Source organism: Podarcis cretensis (genome assembly GCF_951804945.1).
Source record: "Podarcis cretensis genome assembly, chromosome: 7".
Lineage (NCBI taxonomy): Eukaryota > Metazoa > Chordata > Lepidosauria > Squamata > Lacertidae > Podarcis > Podarcis cretensis.
Window position 1 is genome coordinate 63,277,442 of NC_137176.1, and position 12,389 is coordinate 63,289,830.

A 12,389-nucleotide genomic window follows, 5' to 3' on the forward strand; every position below is an offset into this window, starting at 1 on the left:
TGGGGATATCCAGTCAAAGTGGTCCAATACTGAACCCGAGGACAGTCGAGGGGCCTCCAGTTCCTTTATTGTATCCAAATTGGCAGGGAGGTCATGGCGGAGCAACAAGACCTTCTCCGCAAAAAAGCTCGCAAATGCCTCACAGCTGTGTGTCAGATTGTTATTTAAATTTGGCTGTCCTTCGAGGGACGTTAAAGACCGAATTATACTAAATAATTGCGCCGGGCGAGAGCTAGCGGATGCAATGGAGGCCGAGAAGTAGGACTTTTTAGCGGCCTTCACTGCCATCTCGTAGGTTTTCATAAAAACCCTATAAGATGTTCTTGAAGCTCCGTCACGGGCACCCCGCCATGCTCGCTCTAGCCGTCTGAGGTCCCGCTTCATTTTCCGGAGCTCCTCGGTAAACCAGGGAGCCCGGTTTCTGCGGGGTCGCAGAGGGCGCTTAGGTGCGATCTCATTGATGGCTGCCAGGAGCTGGGTATTCCAGGCCTCAACAAGCTCAGTCAATGAGTCGCCAGGGGGAGAAAGGTCCCGCAAGGCTTGACGGAATCTATCAGGGTCCATCAGCCTCTGCGGGCGAGCCCAAATTGGCTCGCCACCCAAGCAGGGTGGGGGTGGAACGTCAATCCTGGCTTTCAGAGCATAGTGATCAGACCATGGCACCTTCATCGAAGGAAACATGATCACATCTATACCGACGCCAAAGATCAAATCCAGCGTGTGGCCTGCTTGATGTGTGGGGCCCGAAACAAACTGGGAGAGCCCTAGTGTCGCCATGGAAGACACCAGGTCCAGAGCCTGTGAGGAGGGAGTGGCATCAGCATGGATGTTGAAGTCCCCCAATACCAATAGGTTAGGGAACTCCAAGGCCCAGCCGGCCACCGCCTCCAGCAGGCCTGACAGGGCGGCTGCTGGTGCGCTAGGTGGCCGGTACAGCAGCCAGACAGCCAAGCTCACCTCGGAGCCCCACACTAGGCCAACACATTCAATGCCGGGGATCGATGGCGATGGTAGAGCCCTGAAAGAACAATCTTCCCGGATTAATAACGCCACCCCTCCCCCCCGGCCCACAGTCCGCGACTGGTGAAGGACGGAGAAACCCGGGGGCGCCATCTCTCGTAAGGTAACAGTATCCCCTTCGCGCACCCAGGTCTCAGTCACACATGCCAGGTCAACCCCCTGCGAGGTGAAGAAATCTCGCAGGGTGGCGGTTTTGTTGCCTATAGACCTGGCATTGCACAACACCAGTGACGGAGGTGAGTAATCCTTGCTCACCCTACCCTCGTCTCTCGGAATGGGGCGCAGATTGGAAGGGGTACGAGCATATCCGTATCTCGATCCCCTTTGCCTATGACATCTGCCCCCACCGCCATACCTCCCTCGCCCCACCACGGTAGCAATCCCAAGCCTCATACTCGCCTCCATTTACAGAATATAAAAGCAAACAAACAAAAACAATTACACGAAAACAAACCAATCCCCACCCCACTCCCCAACCACCCCACCCCAACCCAAGATAAATCAAAACAAAATAAAAGTACATGGATAAAAACCACCGCTTATGGTGGTACAACAAAGCAAAAAAATAAAAACAGTTTAAAACATATAAGAACACTTCAAACAACCGCTGCAGCAGCACCAGTGTCCCCGAAGCTGCGGCGGTGGTGAGCGTGGGCCCCGCCCCCTGGCCTGATGGAGAGTGGGCCTGCAGGGGGAAGAGCCCTCCCCACAAACGCACGGCAAAGCGGCAGCAGCGATGTTCCGAGGCCTCCTTGGAGTCTTTTATGCTGAGGTGGAGTCTGGGGCCCGCCCCCAGGCCCAAGGTGGAGAAATGGAATAACATTACTGTTCTCCCAGCTGTTACGTTTACAGACTTTAACATTCTTCCATGTTGTTTTCCACTGCTAGTTGACATTGATTAAAACATTATTGTTTTGCAGAGAAATAAATTTGCTAAATTAGAACACTTGCAAATTGTGTGTTGAATACAACATGCTAAAAGAGTTCCTAACCTTAATGGTCCTTAATGGGGGTGGGAAGACACATGATACTGCCTTAAAGACTTCTCAGCAAGGGCTTTAAGAATACAATATCCAAAGATGCACGTCCTTAGAATATTTCATTAACTATTGATTTTTTTCTCCATTGGCAGGATAACAACATACTACATGGTTAGCTAGGGATTTGTCCTTTCAGTTTGTCCACAGTGGACAAAATATGTAGCAGTTTTACAGAACAATGAAAGCTAGGGGCTCTCTGATCTAGCATTCTGTACTGAGCACAGATGTTTCAAGTACAAAACAGAGCTTCCATTCCATTCATTTTAGTGGAGGAAGGTAATCTGGGCACACAATCCAGAGAGTTACTATAGTTGTCCTCAATGACTTACTTTAGTTTTTATGTTGTTTACTAAATCAGCAAGCCATATTGCTTGTGCTACTTATGGCTGTTGCTCAAGAAATGCAACTTCTAAAATGTACTAGGTATAAAGAGCTAGTTACTCTAATCTCTGGGAATGTGGCCAAACTACAGTGGTATCCATTAATGGATACATTTTGTAGTCAAACATGCATGTTTATAGCCATTGTGACAAAAGCACTAATATGTATTGGCAGAGTAATGCAAGGAATAAAGGAAGATTCCTGTCCAGAAGAATAGCTATGGCCAATTTCTACTGTCTATGTTCTGCCTCCATTGTAGGAAGCAGTATGCAATTTATTGAACATTCAATAAATATTCACCTTAAAGAATTCCCTGGGTGCATACCCTAAGGAAATGTTTTCTGAATTCCTGGATTCCAGGACAAGCCACAGCTCGAATAGACACATGTAGTTCTTCTTGTCTAACCTCTTTTCATCTAATCCCCAAGAAGATTAGAATACTAGGCATTACACACACACACCCCACAAAAGTGTTATTCCTATGCATATGTTCAATATCCAGAGACAGACACATTCCCCACTCCTGATTTAAAGCCAGAGCATACATAACATTAGTTAGTGGGAAATGACAAAAGAAGCTTCTCCTTTATCTGTAATTCATAAACAATATTTTATATTTGAAACTCGTGTCAAAATATGAGCCTTTGAGACTCTTTTCCGTGTTGGAGGAAACATGGAGATTCATAATGTGATAGTCGGACTCCATGCAAGAAGCTATTCTATGGATTACACCTAAAAAGTAGGCCACATCCACACCATACATTTAAAGCACTATGATACCACTTTAAACAGCAATGGCTTCCTCCATAAAGAAATCTGGGGGCTGCAGTTTGTTAAGGGTGTTGAGATTTATTCAAAGACCCCTATTTTACTCATCGAGTTACAATTCCCAGAGTCCCATTTGAAGAGAATAAATTGTTAAGCCACTCTAGGAATTGTAGTTCTGTGACCAGAATTGGGATTTCCTAACAACTTTTACCCAAAGAATTCTTTCCCATAATTCTTTGGGCAAAGGCATGACTGTTAAAAGTGGTATTGCAGTACTTTCAGTGTATGGTGCGAATATGGCCTGAGCAAGGAGAAGATTGTTTTGGAAGAAAAAGAAGACATTCCATATTGAATATAATGCTGACAGAAATACCAGCTAATAGGACATGCCAGTTTGGGCATGGAGGGAAGCTCAGCTATTAAATCTTACTTAACATTGCTTGCAGACAGAAGCCTTTCACCCTCTTACTACAGGAATTTATTTCTGTCCCGACTGAATATTGTTTTCAGAGATATTTTTCTATCACTCAGCAAGATCTTTATAATCTTTTGCCCATTTATTTCAGGTGATATCTGTCATGATTGGAGACCAGTATCGTCTGTCACTGTCACACTAATCTGAATTTCAGACCATCTAGATCCTCAACTATCTCATTCTCACATACACTGACTAATGAAGGAGTCCACTGAAAATAATGTATTGCCTCCCTCTCCAATCCTTCATATGACGTGGACTGCATTTGTAATAGCTCCTGGGGCAACTGACTATGTGCTGGCAAACATCCCCCCCCACTCCATAGCTTTTCTTCCAATAAATTAAAATAGACCATTGATCACTTTCAAGCCACTGTCCCTAAGACATAGGGGTTCCACAAATCCACTTGGCACAATGCCAGCAGTCGTTACCCTCCTCACCCAATCCATGTGACCTCTTCCTCATGCCCTCATGAGGTCTCAGAGTGGGCTCCAAGGTTGAGGGGGTCCTTAGCATTGTGGAGTCTTGATACACATCTCCTGCATCAGTGGGTCACACACACAAACATCTGGCATAGGCAAACTTGGCCCTCCAGATGTTTGGGGACTGCAACTCCCATCACCCCAAACTAACAGGATCAGTGGTCAGGGATGATGGGAGTTGTAGTCCCAAAACATCTGGAGGGCCGAGTTTGCCTATGCCTGCACTAGAAGGAAGCCAGAAAGTCACTGTCTTAAAATATCCTGCAAAGACTCAGAGCAATGCATCATTGAGCACTCTGGGGCTTTGTGGGAAATTAAAAATGGAAGTTTCCCATACCTAGCTGCCTAGCTGGCATAGGGCACCCAAGGTAGGCATCAGCATCTGCTGGGACCTTGGCAGCTGCGCCCCATGTGATCTAATATTTGGTCAATCCAGATCAGTTCTCTGCATGCCTCAGTTGCAGCTAAGACTCTGTGGAAGACAAAGCTCCAAATCTTTGTTTCCAACTGGTCCAGAAAGCAGGACCATTTCCAAATATAAAGAGAAATCCACATATTGATCCATAACCCTTAGCATCTGGTTCTGCAGCCTTCTGACACGTGCCACATTTACAGTCTCTGCTGAAAGAGTAGTCTCGTAGACACCATTAATCAAACATGTTTCAGCATACAATTTGCCTTCTTTGGTTACTTGGTCATGTTGCCATTCAGTTGTGGGCCGCATAGGATCTGATCCACATGATTTTACTTCAATTGATGGCCTAGTTTGCCTAGTTTCCTGAACCTGTACCACTATAATTTATGGTATCACCAATTGGCAATATTTTCAATGCCTCCGAAGAAATCTTGATCAATAGCTGGGATAGCTCAACCAGTAGAGAATGAGACTCTTAATCTTAGGGTTGTGAGTTCAAGCTCCATGTTGGGCAAAAGATTCCCGCATTGGAATCTAGTTGGACTAGATGGCTTTCGTGGTTGATACTCACTCATCAGCCGCACCCAACATTGTTGATGGGATCATCATTAGGGATGATGGGAATTATAGTTCAATCATTGCTGCTGTGAATTCATCTGGATTTCTTCCCAGAAATTTTCTCATTTTCTTGCTGTAACTTACAGCTATCCATAATTTGCACCAAGAGGCAAGTAAATGTTATAATATATTTTAGCATGCCTGTCTTTTCTCAAGACTAGTTCTCCAAGTCCTGCCAAAAACTTTGTCACAGAAACAGTCAGTTTTTTAAAAACAACAACAATAACCATCATACAAGATTCTGAGAATGGTATAGGGTATCAATGATGTTGTATAATGCAGGAATGGAGGTAAATCTATCCAACCAGAACCTGTCTACCAGTTGGAGCACAGCATTTTCTAGAACATCAAAAATAATGTAACACATTCTGACAGATTCCAGGTCAGTCCTGGAAATAGCAGGTGAGGTCTAGTGTAACCTAGGCATGCATTAAGCCCAGCAAGGATCTGATTACATCAATTCGTCACAGACAGTTTAACATCAATTTCTAGCAGAAAGCTGTTTCAAACAGCCCTTGGGTGTTTACAGTTCCATTTGCTTTGTAACCATGTTGATCAATAATTCTTTTGCAGAATGATTCTCTAAGTGCTCCTTCACAGATGCAAAATGTAGGTCAATGTACAAAAAAATAAATTCTAAGCATTTCATGGATGAACTGGTGGTGCGTTGAATGTGGCAATATCTTTGATGGGCTCTGCAGTTCAGTACCTGTGCACAGGTAGGCAGGGGCGTAGGAAGGGAGGTGTGGGGGGTGCTGGCTGCCCCGAGTGTCCTCCCTGAGAAGGTGACAAAATGGCACTTACCGTGGCACTTACCGTGGGGCCTGGCCTGCAGCGCGCCCAAGCCACGCATCTCTCTTGGGAGTGCCGCGGTGACTCAGGGCCCCGCGCTGCCCAAAATGGCAGCGTGGGGCTTGCATTCGCCAGGTGGATTCCATGGGCAGCTCGTCGTGCCACCTCCCTGGGTGGATCGCCGTGCTGTCACCCTGGGTGGATTGTCATGGTGCCCAATGGACGGATCGCCCCACCCCCGTGCACGGATCGCTGCTCCCATGGGCGGATCGCTCCTGCCCTCACTGCTCTGGGTGCCAGAGCAGCTAGCTACGCCCGTGCAGGTAGGCCATTCAACCACATATAGATAAAAATATATGCAGATTGTTATGTATCCAAAGGTTATTAACTGTTAGCCCACAGTTGCTGGCAATACTACAAGAACAGAAACACATGATGAATCGTTAATTTTGCAAAGATAATTAGGAAATAACTTAGTAATAGTGACTTTTTTAAACCTATCAACAAGTGATGTTGGAATGACATATTATATGAAGAAGCAGAACTGGTCTAGGAATTACACTGCTTGTATTTTTCCACTGCTTGCCACCATATCATGTCATATCCACAAAAGTAGTCACGATAGTCCAATCTAAAGGAAAATATAAACAGTGTCTATGGTGTTGAGCCACACAATACCAATATACTGCAAGGTTTCCTAAATCAACTCCAATGTGTTAGATTTACACTACGGTAGCATAAATTTTGTGAAGCAGCAAAGAAAAATAAATTACCATCTACCAGAAGATAAATCTCTAGCTTGCCTATGTAGCATGCAACATGTGCAAATGCATATTTACAGCCGGTACTGAGGAAAGGGAAAACAGAAAGCAATTCATTGCTATCACTTCAATAAGCTACAGAATGTTAAGTAGCTTATTGATTTGTTTAACAAACGTGTGGAATGGGGACTAGAGAAGAAATAATTACGAACTCAGAATGAAACAAATGCGCATTTATTTATTAATAAAATTAAGTTGTGTATGCTCCCTGCATGCAGATTAAAAGATCTGCAACAATACCTTCATTATAACATTGCTATGTTTCAGGACTAGAAAGCTTGCCATCTCACTGTGTTCACAGATACTCTCCCTTTCCTCCAGTGTGGATAACAACTGTGGATTGCAATATGTGTATCTTTCCCGCCCCCCACCGCCCCACCCAAATGAGCAGGTTTCAAATGAGCTGCTTGAATTTGCTGCATATGGGCAATTCCATACATCCTTGGGCTTCTGCCAGGGCACCAGCACCTATGTGGGGTCCACTGACAATGCCTGAGCTGCTCTCCCTTTATTTTCATTTTTATTTTTGGCCTGGCACGCTGAGCAGCACTCGGCAGATACATTTGTGTGCCCAGGCGGAGACCCCTAACCCCTGGGAGACAGTCCGAGAGCAATGAGTCACACATGGCAACGTGTATTGGGATTTAAAATGGCCACAACTTTATTAACAGTTTCAGATGTAGGAAACCTTGGCTTAGGCATTGGGAGTGTATCCCTCTCAGCCCCCCCCCCCAGAAGGGGAACTGAGGCACAGCAGGGTTAATCAGATCAGAGGGGGGCACTGCAAAATGCCTGTTTACACAGCCAGCCCCCCCCCTCTCCACGCAACTTTAGGAAGTTCATTGACAACCTTTCAACGTATGGCCAGTGACTTCCTTCACACAAGCCCCTTTAACAGGGAACCTGAAAATGCCATTGTGAGGGGGGGGTGAGTCACCACTTCACGGCCACCCCCCATAAGAATAACCGACTAAAGGATTCCGCCCAAGGCCTAAAACCGCCAAAGTTGTGACAATTGCTAGGGGGAAGGTGAAACCTGAGGAGCAGGGAAAATTCCTTCCCAGCTCAACAGCAACCATCATAAGACCATAGCAATGCCCGCAAACCTCTCGGTCCACTCACCTGGCCCTGCCCCCAGTGAAGCTGCAGATTGCCTTGTTTAAATAGGTGTTTGGCAGGAACCCCAATAGTCCACAGCTGTGGGAAGGCAGGCCAGCTCAGGCCAACCGGCATGTCTCAGGGGAGATTGGGAGTGCTGTGCGACAGTCCACAAATGGTGCCCACCGTCGGACAGGTGAGCGGTTAATCTCTGGATCCAGCTTTATATATGATACTGAACTGTGAAGCAGGAAGTTCTCTGTTGAACTCTTGTCTCTTGCCAAGAATTCACTAGATGCTCGTCTTTACCAAAACACCACCTCGCTCCACTTGTAAAACCTTGTTACCTTTGTAAAACTCAACCTCATCCCACCTGCAAAATAGCAATAAGAAGAAGAGTATTTTCAGAGTTGTTGCACAGATTATTGAGAGAATGTCTGAGAAGCATTTTGAATGCTTTAAGGTGCTCTACAAGGTATAAATGTTATTTATTTCCAGCAGAAACACCACAAAGTCTTCACGTGGTTCAAACAAAACTGATTTGCCCTTTCTGTAGGTGGTATCCCACTGCTGACAAATTAACTGCTGTACAGTATCACCATAGAACAGGACACAATTCTGTGTTGTGTACAATACTGAAGAACATCTGCAATAAAGGTTCAGTCAAGTTTAAAAGAGTTCCTTAGGTAACATTGCCAGTTACTCATATTATTTCCCCTAAGCAGTTCAACACATTGCCCAAGACAGCACAGGATAAAAGGAACACGTTAATATTTTTTTTTTGGGGGGGGGGGGTGTAGAATAATTTATTAGGACATTTTAAAAGACTGCCAAAAAAGCAAAGTGAACAAAGTAGACTTGTTTGCTTCTATGAACTCTCTATAAGTGACAGATCCCTATTCAAAACTTTTCAAAGAACTGTAGGTGTGTATGAAGGAGGGGAAACCCTTCATAGGTAGGAGTAGGAGACTATTTTGAATAGTAATATACATATGATTGTATGTGAGATCAATTTATGAGATGTGAAATGCTGCAATAAAGCACTGCTCTACTATTTTTAAAAAAAAAGAAAGGAAAAAAGAAAATCTGTATAGAAATGAAAACTGACAAATCTGAAAATAATTCTTGGAAATAAGAGAAAATCAGACAGGTTTGTAAACTGTATTTAATTTATCCCCCATTCCTAGCCAGGGTCTCTGTCTGATGTTTAAAAAAATACAATTTGCAATGAAGAAATAATAACAGTCCAAACACAAGCATCTTTATACTAGGTGTTCACCCGTGAAATCACTGAGGACTAGTGACCAGTGAGGCTATACAAGCAGGGCTGCACTGCTCTCCGGTCTTCCTAATACTGTTTGTCTCTGCAGGGAGCTGCAGGGTGGGAATGGGAATATCAGTAATGTGAGATTCCTTGCACGTGTGTAACCATTGAATACAACCTAAGCATCTTTGTTTAAGCAGCAGACAATATGCCATACAATGTCTGGACGAAAATGTTAGCTGTTTATTCACAAACTGAGAATACATGTTCAGCTGGTTGATGTAAATAAAGAGTTCTATGGCCCCAAAATAACTATAGCAAGTCTGGATAAAAATAGAAACAGCCAACTGTGTAGCCAAGAACTTGTATAAGAACTCATCTAGCACATTTAGAGAAATAATAAAAATAAAGATCTGAAGAAAAATCAATTGTCCTCAGATTAAATCTCATTTGGTTTACAATGCTCCATGTTGTGGAGGGCAAAGACTCTGCTAGGATGCAGAAAAGATATACAGAGAAATAAAACAGAACTTGTTCTGAGGTTTGTGGAATGCCCTCCCCTTTGAGATTCTCCTGAGCATTTGGCACCCAGTGAAATCATACCTGTTATCACAGGTTGTTTGAGCAACACCTCAATTGGGTTAAGATTTAGGTGGGTATCTATCTCTGAACATGATGGGCAATTTCTGTGCCTTGACAAAGGTACTTTATTAACCAGGACTGCAATCCCATAATGGATGAAGAAGGTTAATATATTTCAACTGAACTGCAATAAGAGTTATTTCTGCATTGGAGCATCCATAGGAACGAAACAAAACTCATCAAGGATGCACTTTGTCTCCCTATTTTTAGATCTGTATTTGTATGATCTGGTGCTCAAGTTCAGTTCACCTGAGATTCATGCTTCCAAATTGGGAAGCATGGCAGTTTTCATATTGCTGTGTGCAGATTGTGCTGTATTTTTATTTTTAACAAAGGTAAATCTTAGAAGGGGTTTTAAGTGATTTTCTTCATGCCAGAATAGTGAAAAGCTGGTTATAAATTATGATAAAACTAAGCTCTTAGTCTTCTTTAGAGACAATCTGTTTCTATGTGCTATATGCTAGATGGTCATCTGTTAGGAGTGAGAGTCTTTCAGTACTTACTGTAAGCCACACTTTACTATGTTTAATACAGTATATGCTGTAAGCCACTCGCAGTGGTTGGGAAACCAGCCAGATGTGTAGGGTATAAATAATAAAATAATAAAAATAATAATAATTACTACTATTACTACTACAGGATTATCTCACTCTGCTTTAAAACCCATGTAAAATGTGCTATTGCCATGGCACCTCAGACCTCACAGGCTGTCCTTATCTCAAAAACAACTAACAAATATGCTGCGCTTAGGCACTGATGTTCCACCAGATTTCGATACTCCTATTTACTCTTCAAGATTAAAGCAAACATCAAAGTGTAGTCATCATCATAAGGGTGGCAAAGGAACACTAAATCAAATATAATCAGATATCTTGGAAACAGGCACAAAATGGAATATTTTCCAGCATAGAAATTGATGATCATTTTGTTTTGAGGGCATATCCTTGAGAACACAACTGTTCAGGCACAGATGTGCAGGCTGCACAATAATTTCTTTGCCGCATTATTTATTGTGTGCCCACAAAATACTGAACCAATAAACCAATGGTAGTCCCTTTGTTCCATTGCTACCTAGCCAGGTCCAGCCTATTGAGGGAATGTGTTTGGCTGATAAAACCTAGGCTGGAGGAATGTGTTGCCTGTTTCAGTTCCCAGGGCTGACTCGCATCGTGCCTCCTGTACTGCTTCACGCCACAAATGTTTTTGCCTAACTAGAATGTTTCCTTGAACTCTGGCAGTGCCTCTCATTTGTCTGGATGGAGAACGGAGAGGGATGTGTGAGCATGGGTACCAACTAGCCTACTGTGCAAAGGTAACATTTGCATTTATGGTTCCATTCATTTCTGCTTCTAGCCCTGTCCACCCCTGGTTTGTGGCCCTTGGAAGCTTGCCCAGAGGCTAATGTGGGCCTCAGGCTGCAAATGTTTTCCTCATTGCAGATTCAGCCAAATACACTTAACTAGCTTGCTGTTTATTTTCCTCTGTTTTGTTTATCCATGTGACATTACACTACAAGCCTGACAGATATCTAACAAGTCGTGTACTGCCGAATGTTCTATCACTCAAAAAGACAGCCAAGTCAACCATTAAGATTTGCACCCATCAAAAACCTTCATTTATATTCAAGGCTTTCTTACTGTCAGCATAGTTCTCAGCGGAGCTCAGAGCCACACAGACTCCATTAGCAACCAATAATAAAGGGAAGTCGAAATGAACTCTGTTCCTTTTGCTCCCCCCCCCCCATTTTTTTTCTGTTTTAGCCACATGCATGGCTTCCAGGTGACCTCTGAATGTAGACAGAAGCATCCAGAGTGCTCAAGGCAAGTATGTTGTCATGGTAACACTGAAGAAGAGGGCCCCGGCATTTAGAGACTTACAAACAGGTAATTAAATACACCCAGAAGCAGAGAACAAATGCTGGATGCTGCCCCTGATGTAAACCGTGAATGAAGATAGCTTCTTAACCTTTCACCTTGTGCTGATAATTTGCTGCTCGCAATTTTGCTCTTATTTACATGGATTCATTTTCTGATCGGCTTTCACCAAGGACAAATATAATATGTCAATATTAGGGCAGCAGAGAGATTATTATTGACAACATATGCTCCATGGCTGCTTTAATCAGCCTCTTACACAAAATCTAGTCATCTCTTTATAATGATGATGGCAGAAAAAGCAGAATAACAATCGTCTACAGCTGCCATGCAGCTAGTTTAAAGCAAATATATATATTCATTTATTCTCATCATTTCTGTGATGCCTATTCACACAACAGGACTTGGAAAGCACATTTTGTATGAGTAAATGAGTTGGTAGCTATATTCCCCACGGCCTTGAGGAATTATTATTTTTCTCTGGGATACAGAAGGCATGTGTTTGAATTTTCGTTTTTCATTGCCTGTGCTTCCTAAACACCTCTCTGCATGCTTTTCTGATATCTCATTTCACAAGTCAGCTAGCAAAAAAAAAGTATGAGGTTAAAATTATGAATCTAAACTGCTAACAGGACAGATGCAAATATCAATGCACCAATTCTAAAGCATTTCAGCATCAGGGAATTAATTGCACAGGTA

General features: G+C 43.4%; 1 long non-coding RNA gene across 1 annotated transcript in view; it reads left to right on the forward strand.

Annotated features, from left to right (window-relative positions):
• Positions 1-11,596, forward strand: part of LOC307219795 — a 42,297-nt gene extending 30,701 nt beyond the window's left edge. The window contains exons 2-3 of the long non-coding RNA XR_013840567.1: positions 11,032-11,128; positions 11,577-11,596. This is a non-coding gene — a long non-coding RNA (uncharacterized lncRNA). The remainder of the gene's footprint in view (positions 1-11,031; positions 11,129-11,576) is intronic.
• Positions 11,597-12,389: the final 793 nt, after the last annotated feature.